Raw genomic sequence first — 23796 nt, forward strand, 5'->3', positions numbered from 1 at the left:
AATAATTATCATACGACAATCAGAATCGATCATCATAAATATCACTGCATTTACGAGGACAAATTCAGAGCTAGATTTCATATTGATTGAAATGGTTGGACTGAATGTAAAAAAAGCTCAAACATTAATTTTTTAAGTTGAAATGATGGAGCCGCTCTGTTATTGATATATCGGGCCAAATTAATATTATTCAAGTGTAATGAATCTTAGCCGTAGCCGCTCTATAATGGGTCATAGGCTCTGTTTGGCAGAGCGGAAAGCTTGATTTTCAATGCTAGCGGAAATGCTGTGAAAAATATGCTGAGCTTAAGGCTGTGAAATATGCTGTGAGGTGTTTGGTGAACTAAAAACTGACGCTAGCGGAAAAACTGTTAAAATAAAGTATTATAATATTAGTTTTTATTTTTATATCAAAAGTTTATATTAAATTTAATATAATAAATATAATTCTTATTTAAATTAATTTTAAGCATATTTTTTATTAATTAAATATTTTAATATGATACAAGTGGGGATAATAATATAAATTATTTTTAATAATAATTTTTCATATATTTTTAATCATTTAATTTAATTTAGTAAATATTAATTAATTATAAATATTAAATTTAATTTTATAATTCTTCGTAAAAAATAATTTTATAATATTAAGTAGAAATATATATTATTAAAATTGTGGGATCCACATTAATTATTATAAAAATTTAAAGTTGAATAAATTGTATTTAATTTTTAAAAAATAAATTACAGCTTTTCTTACAAACAGTGGGTCAATATGGGCCCACTGTTAACTTTTAAAAATTTTATTTAAGTACAAACTGTGGGGCCAGTGTGGGCCCCACGTGAACTTAAAAAAAAAAAAAAAAAAAAAAAGAAGGAGTTTCCGCCTTCAGAAGCTCCCATTGGGAGCGGATGAAATGCCAGCGGAAACGCTGTTGCATAGCCAGCGTTTCCGCTGGCACCGCTGTGCCAAACGGCACAGCGGTTCCGCAAAGCGGGACCGTTAGCGGACCCGCTTTGCAAGCTGCTGTGCCAAACATGCACATAGTCTCTCTCAGTAGCATCACCGTCAAGAACCAAACAAAATCAAATGGGCTTTAAAGGTGGCTTGTTCTAAGTTGAATGAACGTAGTGCAGAAAAAGATAGTAGACCCATTATTGAAGCCAAGTTTGCATGTTCCTATGCCCGACTTAAGTCAATATGCGGTCACAACGAGGCCCAATTCCAATGGGCATAAAGCCCAAATTCTCGACGTACATTGGCCCAAACCCTGCTCCCAATTAGAATGGGCCAAAAGCCCAAATTCTCTAGGAATAATGGCCCAAACTGAGGCCCAATTCAAATGGGCGCAAAACCTAAATCTTCAGGTTATAATGGCCCAATTGGAATGGGCCTAAAGCCCAAATCTAACGGATATACTTGCCTGAACCTAAGGCCCAATTTGAATGGACCTGAAGCCCAAATTATCTGCTTAAATTGGCCCAAATCAAGGCTCAATTTGAATGGGCCAAAAGCCCAAATCTTTATGGTATAGTGGCCCAAACCGAAGGCCCAATTCAAATGGGCCTAACAACTCCGGCAATCAAAAGTAAACTGTTTCAAAAGTCCCTAATGTTCTTTAGCCCAATCCAACCTGACCTGGATGATGGGATCTGGACTAGAGATCAAGTTCCAGTAATCTCTTGCTATGGCACTTGCAATTATGCCATCACTTCTGTGTAGACATCAAAACAAACTTTATATGATTAGATGAGGCTGAGTCCCCTTAGCAATGGCATTTCCCCCCTGGCACCATGAAAACCGAACAAAAACATTGTCATCACAACATTGTTTAATCAAATTATTCATTGACTTTCTATTAGGTTTCCTTCCCCAAAAAAATTGCTTTATTATTAAAAAACTACCATAAAATATCATTGACAATTAAATAATCCAGCTCAAAATCATGGAACAAAAGGGAGGCCGATTTATTCTACGTGGGAAAGAATGGTTGGGACCTATTGAACGACTGGTCTACAAGATTAGACTCGAGGATCTAGCAGCCAAACACTTATTTTTGTGTTTACCCCAAATGATTGATTCAGATTCAAAAACATCTCTGTACAATATTTAGCTATTTGTGTCAGTTCAATAGTTACGGAAAAAAGTATGATCTAAATCCTTGCAACCAATTACTATAAAATGCCATGTTGAAGTTAGAAATCGCTTAGCAGCATTGGTCCTTAACCCATTTGCGAGTCGCAATGATACCAAGTGTAGAAACATACACAAGCATAGAGAAAGACGCAGAGAGACTAGAAGTATACCATTGGATGCCGTGGATTCTGCCTCTTACGTAAAATGTGCATATGAAAACCTGCAAAAAGAAAACAACAGAGTTACTAGCAGAAAGCTAATACTGTAATAGTATGCACACATAAAAAGTTCATCAATAACCTAAGAACCACCTCAACATCATTGGTTTCCGAGTTAATTAAACAAGATATCTAGCAGATAGAAATTGATGGAGAAAACGAATACACGTGGTGGCCTCCCGTTGATATTCTCATAGACTCATGTAGCCAATCCCAAACTTTTGGGATAAAGGTTTTAATGACGACGACAGCAACTTAGTAGAATCAAACTCATGTAGTCATGTATGGCCAGAAAAGTAGCCACTGGCCACAACTTTTTTATAGTATTTTATGTTCAAACTGTCACATAAAACATGGAGGAGAGGACCTAACCAACATAGTTACCTTGTCTTAACCAGGAGTCTATGTAGATTTTAGGATACAGAACCGAGAGTCCACTTGTCTCCACAGTCCACACCGCCCCCCACCCCCCCACCCCTAAATGAAGTGCCAGTATTTTCATATAATTAAAACAAGATTTTGACAAAATGTGCAAAGTTGCAAACAAAGTTTCGTGAAATAAATTTTCCTAGCAACCCATAGGCAACGAGAAACATACTCATTTTCCATTACCTCTTAAAGCCTAGAGCAAACCTAAACTATCTAAAGAATGTCAGTCATTTTCTTAAATAAATTTTTTGTACATCCTTGTTTAGATTATTCCTCACTAATTAGTTAATCAAAAGTCGAAAATCAGATAAACTCATAAAAGACAGCTACATTAATACTATCGCTTACAAAGAAAGAAATATAAGTCAGAGAAAGTATATCCTACACCCTACCTCGCTGACCATTTCAAGCTCGCATTGTGTCCTGAAAAACAGCATAACATGAGAACTGTTGATATCACATCAAACAAATGAACATTTCAATCTCAACAACTTTACACGTATGAAGTTGTTTAACATCTCCATTAGGCTTTGATGATTATTATGATGACGATTTGATTTGCAGCCAAACTAATAATGGTAACAAGGCATCACAAATTGCAGATATCCACAACAAACAGAATAACAGAAACACTACAATATTACACTATAAGAAGCAGGCCTATGTAAAATTTAATTGACAAAGAATATGTGAAATTCTAATCAGTAAACGCAATAATCAGAGATGGTAAGGCCTCAACCTCTTTGTCTGAATTAGAAAGCATGAGCACAAAAAGAAAATGGAGCAACATGTCCATCATATGACTGTTGAATATATGTTTGAGTGATTACAATGGCATGCTTGATTGAACTTTGATCTATTGATTGTATTGAGAAACATAGGTGCATATGCCTACTTGATTAGTTTAGGAATTCAAGACTTATATTAAATTAGTTCAATTGTGCTTATTTGATGATTTGATTATTGAACTAACGTGGACTAATTGCAAGAAACCCTAAAAGGGTTTACATAGCATGTCTTGAGTATGATTTGTGTGTAGGGTGACCAAAACGTAAATTAGTCCTAATATCATCCTCGACCAACATTAGTGAAGGCTTAATCAGTGTCAAACATGATTAAGAAAGTCAATTTCGTGGTCAACATAAGTCAAGTTTTGTCAAAGATGTCTTGGAGCTTAATTGGGATCAATTGAAGTAAAATTAACTTTCTAGTCAAAGTCAGAATCAACGGACGTGACGTGACAGCTGACATAGCATTGTTGACATGGCATTGTTGACATGGCATTGATGACATGGCAAAGAAGACAAGTTAACCATAGTTACATCTTAACTAGAAGATTTGGAGCCAAAAGAGAAGACAAGGAAAAGTTAATTTGAAAGGAGGAGACAAGAGGTACAACAAGTCTTATGACAAGTTTTTCTCTTCACATGTGTGGGAAGCTTTATTTCAAAAACCATTTCTCTTTCCCACCAAGACACTCCACATCCAATGGATCATATTCTCTCTACATCAAAATCCCATTTTAATCCAATGACCAAAGATTCAAGCTTTATTCTTATCTCTCCTACTTTACATCCTATGGACAAAATTGAATCTTCATTTGATCCAAAGGCCATCATTTATTCCACTAAGAGACAAACTTTTCTCAAGTCAATTGTTGTATCTTTCAAAAGTCTATATCCATCCAAAAGCCATGATTTACTCCACCTAAAAGACAAATTTTTCTCAAGTTAATTGTTGTATCTTTAAAGATGCCTCCAAAGTCTATATCCATCCAAAAGTCATTATTTCTTCCTACCAAAAGAGACTTGTTGTAAACATTTTCACACTTCTCTAAGCCTTCTAACGTCTCTAATGATCCAAGGGTCCATATCTTTCATATCAATCCAATGGCCCTCATTTCATGAGCTTACACTCCACAATTTTCTATAAAAACTAACTCTTTGTCTATGGTGCATACACTTGGCCGAAAATTAAACACTCTCTCTCTAGTGTTCTTCATCTTTTAAGCTTTCATTCTTTCACTCATTCATTTCTTGATTACATACTTGTTTTTGAAGAGAGATCATATACACTAGCCAAGCAAAGCTTTATTGTTACTCTTGAGCCTTTCTTACTTGATTCTTATCATTTCCTCAAGAGCCATTTTCTTACTTGAACAATCTGATTTCCAGAACATAAATTGAGCCTAAACACTTCCATATCCAGCTACTAAAGAGCCAGCCTTTGAGCCTAAACTTATCTCATACCCGGCTATTCTTAGAGCCATTTTTGAGCTTGTATTTTGCTGATTGAGTTAGTGTGGTGAGCTATAAACCACACGGTGTGTAGAGTTTGGTGTGGTGAGCTATAAACCACACGGTGTGTAAAGTTTGGTGTTTGAGCTACAAAAACACTGGTTGTATGAGTTCCGCTTGACTCGGTTGAACAAGCTATAGTGGAGTGTTTGAAATTCCCAAGTGGGACTTGGGGAGTGGAGTAGGCTTGGGTTAAGCCGAACTACTATAAATCTCTTTGCCCTTTTTTACTTTACAGCAATTTCATTTTAGCATATCATACTTGCATTGCATACTTGAAATTGGACATCTAGGGTGATAGAATCAAGCTTGTGCATACATTTGTTGAATATGAATTTGTGCTTCATTACAACTTGTTTTTGTGTGTGATATTCATTTTGATCATTTGACTTGATTCTTGTTATTAAGTTTGATGTATGTGATTATCTTTACATACATTTATATTCAACCTATTTAAATTGCCTCCGCTTAGGGTGAAACTCAATTGAAACAAAAAAGAGGTGACTTAAGTCTAAATTTGACTAAGGACACAATTCACCCCCCCTCTTGTAGTGCCATCCGATCTAACAAGTGGTATCGGAGCTTGTGTTCCCTTGCATATAGAAGTAATTTTCTTGTGCATTATTAGTGATTTATATGATGGCATCTACTAGTGGTAGACATGATCATGTGTTAGAGGGTCAATCTAGTGGTAGACCTCCATTCTTTAATGGAGAAGACTATGACCATTGGAAGATGAGAATGAAACTTTATTTCTTGTCTCTTGATATTGATTTGTGGTATGTCATAGAGGATGGACCTTATGAGCCTACCATCACCACCAAGATTGGTGATGTCGAAAAAGAGATTTCAAAACCTAGGGATAAATGGGATGAACATGATAAGAAGAAGATGTCTTTAAATGCTAAAGTTATGTCTATCTTGTTTAATGCATTGAATTCAATTGAAGCTAAACATATTTCTACATGTATTTCGGCTAAAGATATGTGGACTAGGTTAGAGATGAAGCATGAGGGAACTAATCAAGTAAAGGAGTCTAAGATTAACATGCTCATGCATTCATATGAATTGTTCACTATGCTTCCACATGAGTCTATTACCGATATGGATATTAGACTAACCAAAATTCTGAATTCTCTTGAATCTTTAGGGAAGACATTCTCCAATCAAGAAAAGGTACAAAAATACTTGAGAAGTCTTCCGGAAGCATGGGATGCCAAAGTTACCGCCATCCAAGAAGCTAAAGATCTCAAAGTTTTTAAGTTGGATGAGCTTGTAGGATCACTTCTGGTATATGAGACAAACTTGAAGGCAAGAGAAGCTCAAAAAGAGGACACCAAAAAGAAGAGCATTGCTTTTGCCTCAAAGGGTGATAGTGGAGATGATTTGAGTGATGAAGAAGTAGCCTTAATGACAAGGAGGTTCAGGAGATACTTGATTAACAAGAAGAAGCAAGGTGGTAAACCTTTTGGCCACTCAAGGAGGGACAACTTCAAATCTGGCCATGGGGATCAAAGCGACTCAAAAGGGAACCATGTGGAACAAGACAAAGATTTGAGGTGCTTTGAGTGTGGCAAGAAGGGACACATGAAGTATGAGTGTCCAAAGAAGAAAGAAAAGAGCAAGGAGCAATCCAAGAGAGCCTTCAAAGCTACTTGGAGTGATTCGGACTCCGAAAGCTCTTCAAGTGAGGATGAGTTTGCTAGATTTTGCTTGATGGCCAAAGGAAACTCATCCGATCCGGATGAGGAGGTAAATTCTTTTGATCATGATGATGATGATGTGTCTATTGATGATTTGCTTTCCTTACTTAATGACATGAATGCTAAGAATAGGAAAATGCATAAGGAAAAGAAACAATTGAAAAATGAGATTGATTGTTTAAATGCTAAGGTAGAAAAGCATGAAAAGACCATTGATGAACTTAATGCTAAATATGATGATAAATGTGATATGCTTGCTGCCATGTGTGCTAATGACATGTCTAAATGTGATCATGAGCCTTTGATTGAAGATTTGCAATTTAGACTTAGTACCTTGCAAGAAGAGTATGATGATTTGAAATTGATAGCTATTGTGCCTAATGAGAACCAAGAGTCACATGCTGACTCTAGTGTTCAAAATGAATTAGAAGCTTTGAAATTGAGATATGAGGATCTAGAAAAATCTTTCTCAAAGTTTAGTGTGGGATCTTCTAGACTTGATTCACTCTTATCATGCCTTAGACAATCTTTGGACAAATCGGGTTTAGGTTATGTTGGTGATGATGTAAAATTGAAGAAATGTGATATACATGATATTTCTACATCTTTTGTATCACGTGGCTATTTGCATTCCTTGAATGACATGAAGGATGATTGTTTTCCTAAGAAAATGATTTTTTCACCTCCTAACTACAATGCTTTGAATGATATGCATGCTAGTACTTCGAAATCACATCATGAACATGTATCATTTGTCCAATCCGTGAGACATAGGCCTATTCCCATTGGGGGTGTGCCAAATCAGCCTTGGAAGAAGGATATCAAATCTGGTTCCAAGAGACCCGTAGGGTTTCCTAAGAAATTAGGGCAACCCATAAGGTATTCTAGGGTTCCTAGAGCTCCACAAGGCTCTATGTATGCTAGCACTTCATTTCATTCTTCAAATGATTCATATATACATAACTTGAATGCCAAAGTTTTTCCAAAGTTTCAATATGTGTTTGACAAGAAAGTTAAGCAAATGTGGGTTCCAAAGGGAACCAAGATTCTTGATGCTAACCTCATAGGACCCAAAAGAAATTGGGTACCTAAAGCGAATTGAACTAATGTAGGTGTTCTTGAAAATCAAAAGTTCTAAGGCTTCCAAGTGGTACTTGGATAGTGGTTGCTTAAGACACATGACCGGGAACTCAAGTTCTTTTTCTTCTCTCAAGAAGTACTCTAATGGTGGTCATGTGACTTTTGGTGACAACAAGAAGGGTAGGATCCTTGGTCAAGGATCCATAGGTGATGTATCCTCTTTCTCTATCTCTAATGTGCAATTAGTTGATGGATTGTCTTTTAACCTTCTTAGTATTTCTCAATTGTGTGATGGTGGCTTGCGCATATGTTTTGATGATTCAAAGTGTGAATTTTTAAATGCCATGAATGAATGTGTGCTTGTAGGAAAAAGAGATGGTAATGTATATTCTATTAATTTGAAAGACTTGAATGATTGCAAACTTAAATGCTTGATTTCCAATGTTAGTGATGTGAATATATGGCATAGAAGATTAGGACATATAGGAATTTCTACAATTGAAAAATTGGTTAGAAATAATCTAGTTAGATGCATACCTTCTTTGAACTTTGACATGTATGATGCTTGTGAGCCTTGTATTAAAGGAAAGCACACTAGGGAGTCCTTCAAGTCTAAAAACCAGATTTCAACTACTAGGGTTTTAGAACTTTTGCATCTTGATTTGTTTGGTCCAAGTAGAGTAAAAAGTCTAGGTGGTAGATCCTATGCCTTTGTGATTGTTGATGACTATTCTAGATATACTTGGGTGATTTTCCTTGCACATAAACATGAGACCATTCATGAGTTTTCAAAACTAATCAAGAGGCTTCAAAATGAAAAGAACATAAGCATTAGCAAGATTAGGAGTGATCATGGAGGAGAATTTGATAATCATGCATTTATTGATCTATGTAATGAATATGGCATTAGACATGATTTCTCTTCACCTAGAACACCCCAACAAAATGGGGTAGTAGAAAGGAAAAATAGAACTTTGCAAGAAATTGCTAGGACTATGCTTTGTGAACATGATTTGCCTAAGTTCTTGTCGGCCGAGGCCATTAATTGTGCATGCTATGTTACAAATAGGTTGTCTATTAGAAAGAAGATAAATAAGACACCTTATGAGATTTGGAATGATAGAAAACCTAAGGTTGACTACTTTAGAGTTTTTGGTTGCAAATGTTATGTACTAAACACTAAGGATGACTTAGATAAATTTGATGCAAAGTCTACTCCTTGTGTATTTGTTGGATATGCTTTAACTTCTAGAGCTTATAGAGTTTACAATCCAAAATCTAGGAGAATAGAAGAGTCCATTCATGTTAAATTTATTGAAACTCTTGCACTTGACCCTTTGCTTGAGAATGATGATATTGAGTTAGGTTTGGAGAAGTTGAGCTTAAAAGATGATAAAGATGACTCTCCTACACCTAAAGATGATGGACCAAGCAAAGAGGGAGGAAATGAACACGAGGAGACACAAAATAGTGATGCACCAGTGGGCTTGGAAGAAAGTGAGGTTGCACCTGTGGCCTCCAATAATGAAACTACAGCTCCTACATCATGGCTACAAGTGAAGGACAAACACAAGCATCCCAAACAACTCATAATTGGCAATTTGCATCAAGGGGTAAGGACTCGTAGATCTCACTTAGCTCCTAATGATAATGATATGCATGCTAATGTGGTAGATAATGTGACTGCAAATTTAATGAATACTGCTTTAATTGTTGATGTGCATGGTTCGTATGCCTTAATTTCTCAAATAGAACCTAGAAACATTGATGATGCTTTGCTTGATGATAAATGGATTATTGCTATGCAAGATGAGTTGAATCAATTCACTAGGAATGAAGTTTGGCATTTAGTTCCAAGACCTAAAGACCAAACCATAATTGGAACTAAATGGGTGTTTAAGAACAAAATGAATGAAGATGGTGAAGTTATTAGAAACAAGGCTAGGTTGGTTGCACAAGGGTACAACCAAGAAGAAGGGATTGACTATGAAGAAACATTTACACCCGTAGCTAGGTTAGAAGCTATTAGGTTGCTTATGGCATTTGCATGTTTCAAAGGTTTTAAACTTTATCAAATGGATGTCAAAAGTGCATTTTTGAATGGTTTTATCAATGAGAATGTATATGTAAAGCAACCACCCGGATTTGAAGATCCTAACTTTCCAAACCATGTTTATAAATTGACAAAAGCCTTGTATGGTTTGAAACAAGCACCTAGGGCATGGTATGATAGACTTTCTTCATTCTTAATTCAAAATGATTTTAAAAGAGGAAGAATTGATAGCACTTTGTTCTTAAAAGAAAAAGGTCATGACATGCTTATTGTTCAAATATATGTAGATGACATTATATTTGGTGCTACTAATGAGGCTATGTGCAAAGAGTTTGAGTCTTGCATGAAAAATGAATTTGAGATGTCTATGATGGGTGAACTTACATTCTTTTTAGGGCTGCAAGTTAAACAAACTAAGAAAGGTATACATATTAGTCAAACTAAATATATTCATGATATGCTTAAAAAGTTTGGTTTTGATTCCTTGAATTCTTCTCCTACTCCTATGAGTGTGTCAACTAAACTTGAAAAAGATGAAGATGGACAACCTTATGATTCTAAAATGTATAGGTCCATGATTGGTTCACTTTTATATTTGACATCTAGTAGACCCGACATTATGTTTAGTGTATGCATGTGTGCTAGATTTCAAAGTCAACCTATGCATTCTCATTTCCTATCGGTTAAGAGAATATTTAGGTACCTTAGGCATACATCAACTCTTGGCATATGGTATGATAAAAATTCTTTGTTTGATTTATATGCATATAGTGATGCTGATTTTGCTGGGTGTAAAATAAATAGAAAGAGTACTTCAGGTACATGTCAATTCCTAGGAAGTATGCTTATTTCTTGGTTCTCCAAGAAACAACCTTGTGTAGCCCTATCTACCACCGAAGCTGAATATATGGCTATAGGAAGTTGTTGTGCTCAACTCTTATGGATTAGACAACAACTAAATGATTTTGGACTTAAATTAAAAGATATTCCTATATATTGTGATAATACTAGTGCCATTAGTCTTTCTAAAAATCCGGTGCATCATTCTAAGGCTAAACATATTGAAATTAGGCATCATTTTATTAGAGACCATGTGACTCAAGGGACAATTAAATTAGATTATGTGGACACAATGAACCAACTTGCGGACATACTAACGAAACCTCTAAACCAAGAGAGATTTGAATTTTTAAGAGGTAATCTTGGCATGAGAATGAGTCCTTGATATGTGTATGAAATTTATACATTGTTTATATTGAACACCTTTTGGATGCATTTACAAAATAAAGGGGGAGAAATATAGAACTTCGAAGTTTAAAGTTTGGTATGCATAGGCTAAGGGGGAGGAACTTGAATGTCATATTGTATATACCTTGCCTGATACTTTACTTGTCTTGAATTGCAATTCCCTTGTGTTTATTGAAGCATATGCTTATAGAAAGTTTATTTGTGTGAAGCATAATGTGAGGGGGAGAGTTTCTCATGTGAATTAAAGAAAATAGCTCAAAGTTACATAAGTTATTTTGTAATCATCAAAAGGGGGAGAATGTTGAATATATGTTTGAGTGATTACAATGGCATGCTTGATTGAACTTTGATCAATTGATTGTATTGAGAAACATAGGTGCATATGCCTACTTGATTAGTTTAGGAATTCAAGACTTATATTAAATTAGTTCAATTGTGCTTATTTGATGATTTGATTATTGAACTAACGTGGACTAATTGCAAGAAACCCTAAAAGGGTTTACATAACATGTCTTGAGTATGATTTGTGTGTAGGGTGACCAAAACGTAAATTAGTCCTAATGTCATCCTCGACCAACATTAGTGAAGGCTTAATCAGTGTCAAACATGATTAAGAAAGTCAATTTCGTGGTCAACATAAGTCAAGTTTTGCCAAAGATGTCTTGGAGCTTAATTGGGATCAATTGAAGTAAAATTAACTTTCTAGTCAAAGTCAGAATCAACGGACGTGACGTGGCAGCTGACATAGCATTGTTGACATGGCATTGTTGACATGGCATTGATGACATGGCAAAGAAGACAAGTTAACCATAGTTACATCTTAACTAGAAGATTTGGAGCCAAAAGAGAAGACAAGGAAAAGTTAATTTGAAAGGAAGAGACAAGAGGTACAACAAGTCTTATGACAAGTTTTTCACTTCACATGTGTGGGAAGCTTTATTTCAAAAACCATTTCTCTTTCCCACCAAGACACTCCACATCCAATGGATCATATTCTTTCTACATCAAAATCCCATTTTAATCCAATGACCAAAGATTCAAGCTTTATTCTTATCTCTCCTACTTTACATCTTATGGACAAAATTGAATCTTCATTTGATCCAAAGGCCATCATTTATTCCACTAAGAGACAAACTTTTCTCAAGTCAATTGTTGTATCTTTCAAGATACATCTAAAGTCTATATCCATCCAAAAGCCATGATTTACTCCACCTAAAAGATAAATTTTTCTCAAGTCAATTGTTGTATCTTTAAAGATGCCTCCAAAGTCTATATCCATCCAAAAGCCATTATTTCTTCCTACCAAAAGAGACTTGTTGTAAACATTTTCACACTTCTCTAAGCCTTCTAACGTCTCTAATGATCCAAGGGTCCATATCTTTCATATCAATCCAATGGCCCTCATTTCATGAGCTTACACTCCACAATTTTCTATAAAAACTAACTCTTTGTCTATGGTGCATACACTTGGCCGAAAATTAAACACTCTCTCTCTAGTGTTCTTCATCTTTTAAGCTTTCATTCTTTCACTCATTCATTTCTTGATTACATACTTGTTTTTGAAGAGAGATCATATACACTAGCCAAGCAAAGCTTTATTGTTACTCTTGAGCCTTTCTTACTTGATTCTTATCATTTCCTCAAGAGCCATTTTCTTACTTGAACAATCTGATTTCCAGCACATAAATTGAGCCTAAACACTTCCATATCCAGCTACTAAAGAGCCAGCCTTTGAGCCTAAACTTATCTCATACCCGGCTATTCTTAGAGCCATTTTTGAGCTTGTATTTTGCTGATTGAGTTAGTGTGGTGAGCTATAAACCACACGGTGTGGTGAAAATGATGGCTCATTTTCATCCCATTTATCCCTAGGTTTTGAAATCTCTTTTTCGACATCACCAATCTTGGTGGTGATGGTAGGCTCATAAGGTCCATCCTCTATGACATACCACAAATCAATATCAAGAGACATGAAATAAAGTTTCATTCTCATCTTCCAATGGTCATAGTCTTCTCTATTAAAGAATGGAGGTCTACCACTAGATTGACCCTCTAACACATGATCATGTCTACCACTAGTAGATGCCATCATATAAATCACTAATAATGCACAAGAAAATTACTTCTATATGCAAGGAAACACAAGCTCTGATACCACTTGTTAGATCGGATGGCACTACAAGAGGGGGGGTGAATTGTGTCCTTAGTCAAATTTAGACTTAAGTCACCTCTTTTTTGTTTCAATTGAGTTTCACCCTAAGCGGAAGCAATTTAAATAGGTTGAATATAAATGTATGCAAAGATGATCACATACATCAAACTTAATAACAAGAATCAAGTCAAATGATCAAAATGAATATCACACACAAAAACAAGTTGTAATGAAGCACAAATTCAGATTCAACAAATGTATGCACAAGCTTGATTCTATCACCCTAGATGTCCAATTTCAAGTATGCAATGCAAGTATGATATGCTAAAATGAAATTGCTGTAAAGTAAAAAAGGGCAAAGAGATTTATAGTGGTTCGGCTTAACCCAAGCCTACTCCACTCCCCAAGTCCCACTTGGGAATTTCAAACACTCCACTATAGCTTGTTCAACCGAGTCAAGCGGAACTCATACAACCAGTGTTTTTGTAGCTCAAACACCAAACTTTACACACCGTGTGGTTTATAGCTCACCACACCAAACTCTACACACCGTGTGGTTTATAGCTCACCACACTAACTCAATCAGCAAAATACAAGCTCAAAACTGGCTCTAAGAATAGCCGGGTATGAGATAAGTTTAGGCTCAAATGCTGGCTCTTTAGTAGCTGGATATGGAAGTGTTTAGGCTCAATTTATGTTCTGGAAATCAGATTGTTCAAGTAAGAAAATGGCTCTTGAGGAAATGATAAGAATCAAGTAAGAAAGGCTCAAGAGTAACAATAAAGCTTTGCTTGGCTAGTGTATATGATCTCTCTTCTAAATCAAGTATGTAATCAAGGAATGAATGAGTGAAAGAATGAAAGCTTAGAAGATGAAGAACACTTAAGAGAGAAAGAGTAATTTCCGGCCAAGTATATGCACCATAGACAAAGAGTTAGTTTTTATAGAAAATTGTGGAGTGTAAGCTCATGAAATGAGGGCCATTAGATTGATATGAAAGATATGGACCCTTGGATCATTAGAGACGTTAGAAGGCTTAGAGAAGTGTGAAAATGTTTACAACAAGTCTCTTTTGGTAGGAAGAAATAATGGCTTTTGGATGGATATAGACTTTGGAGGCATCTTTAAAGATACAACAATTGACTTGAAAAAAATTTGTCTTTTAGGTGGAGTAAATCATGGCTTTTGGATGGATATAGACTTTAGATGTATCTTGAAAGATACAACAATTGACTTGAGAAAAATTTGTCTCTTAGTGGAATAAATGATGGCCTTTGGATCAAATGAAGATTCAATTTTGTCCATAGGATGTAAAGTAGGAGAGATAAGAATAAAGCTTGAATCTTTGACCATTGGATTAAAATGGGATTTTGATGTAGAGAGAATATGATCCATTGGATGTGGAGTGTCTTGGTGGGAAAGAGAAATGGTTTTGAAATAAAGCTTCCCACACATGTGAAGAGAAAAACTTGTCATAAGACTTGTTGTACCTCTTGTCTCCTCCTTTCAAATTAACTTTTCCTTGTCTTCTCTTTTGGCTCCAAGTCTTCTAGTTAAGATGTAACTATGGTTAACTTGTCTTCTTTGCCATGTCATCAATGCCATGTCAACAATGCCATGTCAGCTGCCACGTCACGTCCGTTGATTCTGACTTTGACTAGAAAATAAATTTTACTTCAATTGATCCCAATTAAGCTCCAAGACATCTTTGGCAAAACTTGACTTATGTTGACCACGAAATTGACTTTCTTAATCATGTTTGACACTGATTAAGCCTTCACTAATGTTGGTAGAGGATGACATTAGGACTAATTTACGTTTTGGTCACCCTACACACAAATTATACTCAAGACATGCTATTGTAAACCCTTTTAGGGTTTCTTGCAATTAGTCCACGTTAGTTCAATAATCAAATCATCAAATAAGCACAATTAAACTAGTTTAATATAAGTCTTGAATTCCTAAACTAATCAAGTTGGCATATGCACCTATGTTTCTCAATACAATCAATAGATCAGAGTTCAATCAAGCATGCCATTGTAATCACTCAAACATATATTCAACATTCTCCCCCTTTTGATGATTACAAAATAACTTATGTAACTTTGAGCTATTTTCTTTAATTCACATGAGAAACTCTCCCCCTCACATTATGCTTCACACAAATAAACTTTCTATAAGCATATGCTTCAATAAACACAAGGGAATTGCAATTCAAGACAAGTAAAGTATCAGGCAAGGTATATACAATATGACATTCAAGTTCCTCTCCCTTAGCCTATGCATACCAAACTTTAAAGTTCAAAGTTAGACAAGAGGTACAACAAGTCTTATGACAAGTTTTTCTCTTCACATGTGTGGGAAGCTTTATTTCAAAACCATTTCTCTTTCCCACCAAGACACTCCACATCCAATGGATCATATTCTCTCTAAATCAAAATCTCATTTTAATCCAATGGCCAAAGATTCAAGCTTTATTCTTATCTCTCCTACTTTACATCCTATGGACAAAATTGAATCTTCATTTGATCCAAAGGCCATCATTTATTCCACTAAGAGAAACTTTTCTCAAGTCAATTGTTGTATCTTTCAAGATACATCTAAAGTCTATATCTATCCAAAAGCCATGATTTACTCCACCTAAAAGACAAATTTTTTTCAAGTCAATTGTTGTATCTTTAAATATGCCTCCAAAGTCTATATCCATCCAAAAGCCATTATTTCTTCCTACCAAAAGAGACTTGTTGTAAACATTTTCACACTTCTTTAAGCCTTCTAACGTCTCTAATGATCCAAGGGTCCATATCTTTCATATCAATCCAATGGCCCTCATTTCATGAGCTTACACTCCACAATTTTCTATAAAAACTAACTCTTTGTCTATGGTGCATATACTTGGCCGGAAATTACTCTTTCTCTCTTAAGTGTTCTTCATCTTCTAAGCTTTCATTCTTTCACTCATTCATTCCTTGATTACATACTTGATTTAGAAGAGAGATCATATACACTAGCCAAGCAAAGCTTTATTGTTACTCTTGAGCCTTTCTTACTTGATTCTTATCATTTCCTCAAGAGCCATTTTCTTACTTGAACAATCTGATTTCCAGAACATAAATTGAGCCTAAACACTTCCATATCCAACTACTAAAGAGCCAGCCTTTGAGCCTAAACTTATCTCATACCCGGCTATTCTTAGAGCCATTTTTGAGCTTGTATTTTACTGATTGAATTAGTGTGGTGAGCTATAAACCACACGGTGTGTAGAGTTTGGTGTGGTGAGCTATAAACCACACGGTGTGTAAAGTTTGGTGTTTGAGCTACAAAAACACTGGTTGTATGAGTTCCGCTTGACTCGGTTGAACAAGCTATAGTGGAGTGTTTGAAATTCCCAAGTGGGACTTGGGGAGTGGAGTAGGCTTGGGTTAAGCCGAACCACTATAAATCTCTTTGCCCTTTTTTACTTTACAGCAATTTCATTTTAGCATATCATACTTGCATTGCATACTTGAAATTGGACATCTAGGGTGATAGAATCAAGCTTGTGCATACATTTGTTGAATCTGAATTTGTGCTTCATTACAACTTGTTTTTGTGTGTGATATTCATTTTGATCATTTGACTTGATTCTTGTTATTAAGTTTGATGTATGTGATTATCTTTGCATACATTTATATTCAACCTATTTAAATTGCTTCCGCTTAGGGTGAAACTCAATTGAAACAAAAAAGAGGTGACTTAAGTCTAAATATGACTAAGGACACAATTCACCCCCCCCCCCCCTCTTGTAGTGCCATCCGATCTAACAAACTTCCCACTTAATGAAATAGTGGAGTTTTTGTTTGATAAGCAATTCATATTTACAACTGGGTGATTGGAGAAGAAGAACCCATTTCAGCTTATAATCGAAACTCCAAAGTCTATGATACCATAATGAAGAGTATGCTAAATTAGAGTGGGATTCCTAAGGATTTAAGCAATAATTAGAGTATGCAAGAGATCCTCATTGTCCAAATCAGAAAGTTTAAACACAAAAAGAAAACAGGACATCATATCATCGTGTGGACCTTACCACTTCATGAAATTGCGAGGTCATTGTTTGATGCACACATCTGCTTCACTGCATATTTTAGAGAATCGATCATCTTCACTGCATTGATATTAACAAAAAGGTGACATCCAACACCAATAAGAGACGCTGAACAACAAAATATCCATAAATTGGTGGTTAACAAATCAGTAGCCATTAATAAGATGACAAAAGAAACAAAAGAGCCAGAATATGCTAAACATCAAATTCTCTTCTAGGAACTTATAAAACTTCAGGTAAATTTCAATTATCTTGGTGACAAACTCAAGTCTGGAAATTAAAGTTTTGAGTGTAAACTGTATGCAATTAAGAAAATAGATTCCACGTTGATTAAGCCAATAAGTGAAGCAAATCGTTAATGAAATCATAGCACAAAGATGCATAGTCATTTAAGAGATAGAACTTACTGCCAATAAATTTAAATATTAAATATCCAAAACATTTTTTCCCCAGAGAATTTTCTGTTTGGCCAATGAGAAATTGCAAGTAAATTGTGGTTTATCACAAACTACAATATGCAGAGAGAGATAGAAAGACCAAACATGAAGTGTTAAAGGAATGTGAGAGAGTGCCGCTCTCTCAACGTAGCTGGTAGATGAGGCTTCCACGCCAAGACAACAGACCGGATCTGGAAAACTACGTTATGCTGAGACGGCATTAGCAGATAGATCAGTAAGAGAGAGACCTAATCTGTAAATTTGGGCGTAGATGTGAGAATTCGAAGAAGTATCGTGTCAAGAATTTGATCTAAGAATTTCCACCCAATATATGATGTAATATTTGATCATATTAATTTATCCGTGTATCCGTTCAAATTCACCGAATCGTAAATTATATAGTATTCGATTAATTGATAAAACGTAATAATAGTGATCGAATGAAAAAGCAACAATCCAAAAGAAAAGCACATCGGAGTCCATCAAGACCATAACAAAGAAGAATTAGGTTTACTTAGCCAGATCCAACGTTGATGTTGACAGGGATTAAGATAAGCTTCATTAAGAACCCGATGAATCCTGTCATCACGAATCCTAAATCTGTACCAAATGTCAACTTCGCGAATTCTACACCATCGCCATACAGAAACGCGTGAACAATTAGCAACTACTTATCTCCCGATCAAAATAAATCAAAATCAAAAAGTTATTTTCATACCTTAGAAGTATCGTGGCACTTCTTGACTAGGCAAAAGCTCTCCTTCGCCGGATCGAACTCTGTGTCTACGGCGTCCATTTTCTCACTTCATCTTTTTCGAAATTTCGAACGTGTAGGACTTTTTCTGCTTTGGAACAGGAGCTCAGTGAAGAATCAAGCCGAAAAATCGGAAACGAAAACTTATACAAGTGAGATTGGTCGAATTGAAGGCGTTGAGAGCAGAATTTCAATTGGCGAAACAATTTTATGCATCGGAGCGAAAATTCCGAACGAACTCTTCCGCTCGCTGAAATTCTGCCTTCAATCGGACAAATCACAGTTCTCTATGGGGTTTTTTCTCATCAGATGTGTGGCAACAAAGGAAGTACAGGGAAGAAAGAAACACATGTTGAGGAAGCAAATCTCCTATCGAAATAAAAGTCGCTTGTAGCGGACGCTAAAGAGAGAGCTTTTGTACTCTGAGAAGGCGATGAAAAGATAGTAATTACAAGGTGCCAGGTTGGCAATTCTATAAATGACTACACGTGATAAGCACGTTGATGTAACTAACTTTAAAGTTTAAACAGGTATCGTGGAGTGGACTAGAGCTCGAACCGAATTGCTCGATCTTGAGAAGAGCCTCGAGCATGCGTTGCGAATTTCCAACAAAAAAACTAGTAATAATCCTTCGAATTATTATTCTTCAATTAATAAAAGTATAAATAGGCTCACCAAGAAAAGCAGGCCGTCAAACCCAATTTGACTAATAGCCAGGCCCGGCCCAAACAATTGTAATTGTTATTCATCAGTTGTAGTCATCTAGTCTCAGCCCATCAAAACCGCCATTCACAGCGTCATATAAACCTTATCACTTTCCCAGTTGACTACTGATCACCTCCAGTGGGTTCTCTTTCATGGAGTTAGTTTTAGGTTAGTCTATATTGAATTTTGATTGAAGCTAGAATGGCTGCAGTAGCAGGGATATTGATTGACCATCATCAATATATCAATGGCATGGCATAACAGGATGGATCAAGCACCCTTCGTCTTTCAAGATAAAATTACTCTCTCTTCGAAGAGACGGGGTGATTTAAGTCTGTAAATTCATAATTTTGTTTGAAAGGAGCCTAGTTCTAGTTCTTGAGTTGAAGTATTCATGGTTGTTCTTCATTATTGGAAATGATACGCCTGCTACCCTCAGATCATTGGGATTTATGTCTGTTGAACGGATAACATTTTGGTAATGCAGAAAGAAGCTATGTCGACCAAATCCAAGAACTTGCATGAGATCGGTGGAATACCTAGAAATTAACTCTGAAATTCAATATCAAATTCCACATCCAACCATTTATGCACCCCAACCACATTGTGTGGGGACTGATTGTTCTCTGTTTTTATCCAATTTTTCACCTGCTTGGCTGCTAATGGGCCGGCCATATGACACTGTGGGTCTGTAATCAAACATAAGCATAAACCACAAGATCCAGAATTCTTCCTCTAGAGCTCATCAAGACCAGAAAAGGCATCATACACTGGTCTGGGTCCAGCCTGACCCCGATGTCGGATATTATGATTTTGCCAAAGAAGAATATCCTTAATTAATTCAAACTTAAGGTCCATGATTTTTAAAAATCAGTTTTACGTTGAAACAAGCAGATAAGAAAAAAGAAGTAGGTCCAGACTGCTTTAATTTGCCTCACATGTAAGGATTATTCTTTTTTAATCTCTGAAACAAGAAATCTAAAGAGAAAAATAAAGCATTGGAGATAGTGAAAGACTCGGAGATTGTGAGAGACATGGAAGATCTGCTTTGGGAGCAGATCGCTGAATGGGCTTTTCACAAATCAAAACTTTTCAAACTCCAAACAAACAGAGCATTGCTTACTTGATGAATCCAAAATTTATAACGTTAAAACAAAAAACAAATGCATTCTCCAACATATCTTTCATGTCTCCTCTTCACATCCCCAATTTGATTTTGCTCTCTTTTTACTACTTTGGGAAAGATAGATTCCTTAATTAAACGTTCTCTTCTCAACTTGTTAATTTATAGCATATCCTAAAACACTAGTACAAAAATCATTGTTCTAGCTAGAAGACCAATAAAGAAACAAGAGTTAATTTTGGTGGCTGGATACACTGGTAGACCAACAAATATAATCTGCAAGTACTGTCCTAGATTGTACTAGAATTACTTGTCGTGTAATGTGAACTCTCCTCCTTTGTGGTTCCATCGTATTCCTTAAAATTAATATTCATTTTTGAAATTGATTATGTTTATGTGTGTGAAGATTTTAGTATCACGTTCGATTGACATAACCCAACTAAGTAGATTCAGCTACTCTCACACAAATGAGGGAATGACGTGTTTTCTTACAATATGTGTCAAATATAGCCACAAATTGATTGTTCTCTCACCAATGATAACACTTCAACTTCTGAATCTAAAAAGGTTCTATCTACAGGCATATATGAATGATCTGTTAATATTTGATTTTTTTTATGAGGAAAATCCAAGTATAGCTTTTACAGTATATAATAGTTTAACAAAAGAAGAGCTATAGATTCAAATTTGGGTTATGGGTTTTAGTCATGAAAGAAGAACATGTTACACTTTGTTTGCTTCCCCAATTAGTGATTTTTGGCTGGCATCGCATAGAGAGATGTGAAAGACAATTATATATAAAAGTTGCAACAAAGTGTTTTGGGGTTTTTTTGAATTAACACCCAATAAACAACACAAAACTTAACTGGTAGGGAAATGAGGAAGAGGGAGGGGATGGCTTTGGACCTTGACTATGCTTTTCTTTCTAAACAAGATCTGCTAACGACTTCTTTACCAAAAGCTTCCACCTCCATATCTTGCCACGTGGCACAAACCTATATTTTATATATATATATATATATATCTAGAGAGAGAGAGAGAGAGAGAGAGAGAATATGTGTGTGCAGGCCTGTGTGTTTAAGAATGCTGGGTTGTTTTATTGTTCCTTCATTCCAAGCAATCTTTGCTTAAAGACAACAAAGCCCAGGACACAAACAAAGGATTTGGTTAAAAAGTGAAAAGCAAAGCACAACCACACGTAAGTATCGATACATACGTACATATATATATATATATATATATATATATAAGCACATGCATGCATATACATACTATACATATGCACAAAGAGGAAAAATAGTAAACAGTGGCAGTGCTGACAGATTTACAGGGGGCAGGCGGGCAGTATAAGTAAACATGCAGCAGAGTATAGAACACTGCCCAACAAAACCCTAACAATATTGACCATAAGCAAAAACTCCAACTTTATATCCTGACTGTGCTTAGACACTTAGTCATGAGATGGCGATGAGACTGTGAGACATGACGAGACAAATGAACCAACCAGCAGAGTCCAGAGAGAGCAACGAATGGGCTTTTTTTGCTTCTTCTAGTGCCTTTTTGGTTAGGCTTTGACAAGATTGAACATGTTCCGATTCTCCAATTTGGATTTTCTACTACTGCTACTGTTTGATTCCCTCACCTGCACTTATTAGCCGTACCACGACAAGTTGGCACACATGTATACATCTCACACACATTTACGTGGGCGCACAGCGGACCCGGCCGTAGCCCCTTTTGGGGTCCAAACAATTTTTATATAATTTTTTTAAACATAAATCTGTATTATTCGGTTTAATGAATTCAACTATATATCAAATTCACGGAATATTTTGAGTTTATATCTGACGGTCTAGGTCTGTTATGCGCTTTTCATAAAAAAATTTCTAACACAAATTATATTGTTATGTTTTTTTTTTATATAAAAATGATATCAAAATACTACATGGCTCCAGCACTCCATCTCCATTACGTACAAGTTAGCATTTTTTTTTAATTATGCCAAGTCAAGTGGTTTTGCTGCAACGCCTTCATGTTTATCAAAAAATAATTTCATGCTAACAATTAAAAAAATATATATTTCATGCTATTTTTACTTAATTTTTTGATTTGATTATTTATTTTTGAAATACTAATCCTCGCGTACAAGTATATTGAACATTTATATATATCCTTGATTGAAAAGTAGGAAGAGTTTGAGTATCGATCACTACCCATGTCATTATCAACCAAACAAGTTTGAATGGCAAGCGATTAAGATTGCACGAAGATAATGACTTAATTAAGACAAATAACACATTTTTCAAAAAAGAAATGGAAAAGGTTTGGCAAGCATTGAGTTTGGAATCATTGTATAATTTATCTACACTACTAGCTTAGCTTAGGTTAACTTTACAATACCACATGCAACACCTTTTAAGACTTGTGATGGCGATGCTGATATAAGAATATTATACTTATTTTAATTTATACTTTTTCTAACTGAATGAAGAAAATAAACTTAACAAATTAATATTTAATTTGATGCGGGAATTTAATTCGTGTTCATAGGCAAAATGTGCTTCAAGTCAATATGTAACCAATTACAACCATAATTAGCAATTCTAAGATCCCGGAATGAATTCCCGTGATCAACTTTTACATTATTGCTTTGCATGTAATTTCATTTTCAAGTGGTTGCATGCCTTTATGCATATTGTACAAATGCCATCGTGGCATGCAAATGTGCAATAAAATAATGGAATTTAATTATTTTGAGCAAAAATATATTTCGTTTGCACAATATTTAAGCAAAAGAATAAGAAGAGAAAATCTATTGTAAATGGTATTTAATGAATATATATTTTAAAACTTTTATTTAAAAAAGGTGCCCCATTCGTGTCTCTATTTGTAGGATTTGGGGTTTTACAGTTTCTCAATAATCATTTCACACATGTTGATGAGTACTGATCAATCGTGAATCTCAGGGGATCCTGAGAATTTTTGTTCGGATGGGGTTTCAAACTATTTACCTTTATTATATACGGATCTTAATGCCATTGATTTAACATCTTGAAAATGAATAATATTTCAAGTTAAACGAAGAATTCAGTGTAAACCATTTGTTCTAGAGAATTATATTACTATTAAGTTCAAATTAAATGACATCCTAAGGTAAACAGGTGTATGCTCACACATAGAAAACTACCTACCCTGTGATGGGATGGTTCCTCATTTGTCTTGATCAAATCATAACCCTTCGATCTCTCCTCAACATGCATGTCCATACCCAATCATATTTGGCCACGTGGACGACACGTAAGATATCCTTCCCTTACATCATCCAACACTTGAGCCCCACATGTCCTCACTAATCGAGACCGTTCATTTTATG

The 23796-nt window shown here is 35.5% G+C and overlaps 1 long non-coding RNA gene across 1 annotated transcript; it reads right to left on the minus strand.

The window, feature by feature from the left end:
- Positions 1–1091: 1091 nt before the first annotated feature.
- Positions 1092–19048, minus strand: LOC120016193. The gene is made up of 6 exons (XR_005471910.1): positions 18560–19048; positions 18356–18468; positions 17387–17464; positions 3177–3207; positions 2308–2357; positions 1092–1786 (listed from the first exon to the last, which is right to left on the minus strand). It is a non-coding gene; the product is annotated as an uncharacterized LOC120016193 (long non-coding RNA).
- Between the last annotated feature and the right edge of the window lie 4748 nt (positions 19049–23796).

Source organism: Tripterygium wilfordii, chromosome 15 (assembly GCF_013401445.1).
Source record: "Tripterygium wilfordii isolate XIE 37 chromosome 15, ASM1340144v1, whole genome shotgun sequence".
Lineage (NCBI taxonomy): Eukaryota > Viridiplantae > Streptophyta > Magnoliopsida > Celastrales > Celastraceae > Tripterygium > Tripterygium wilfordii.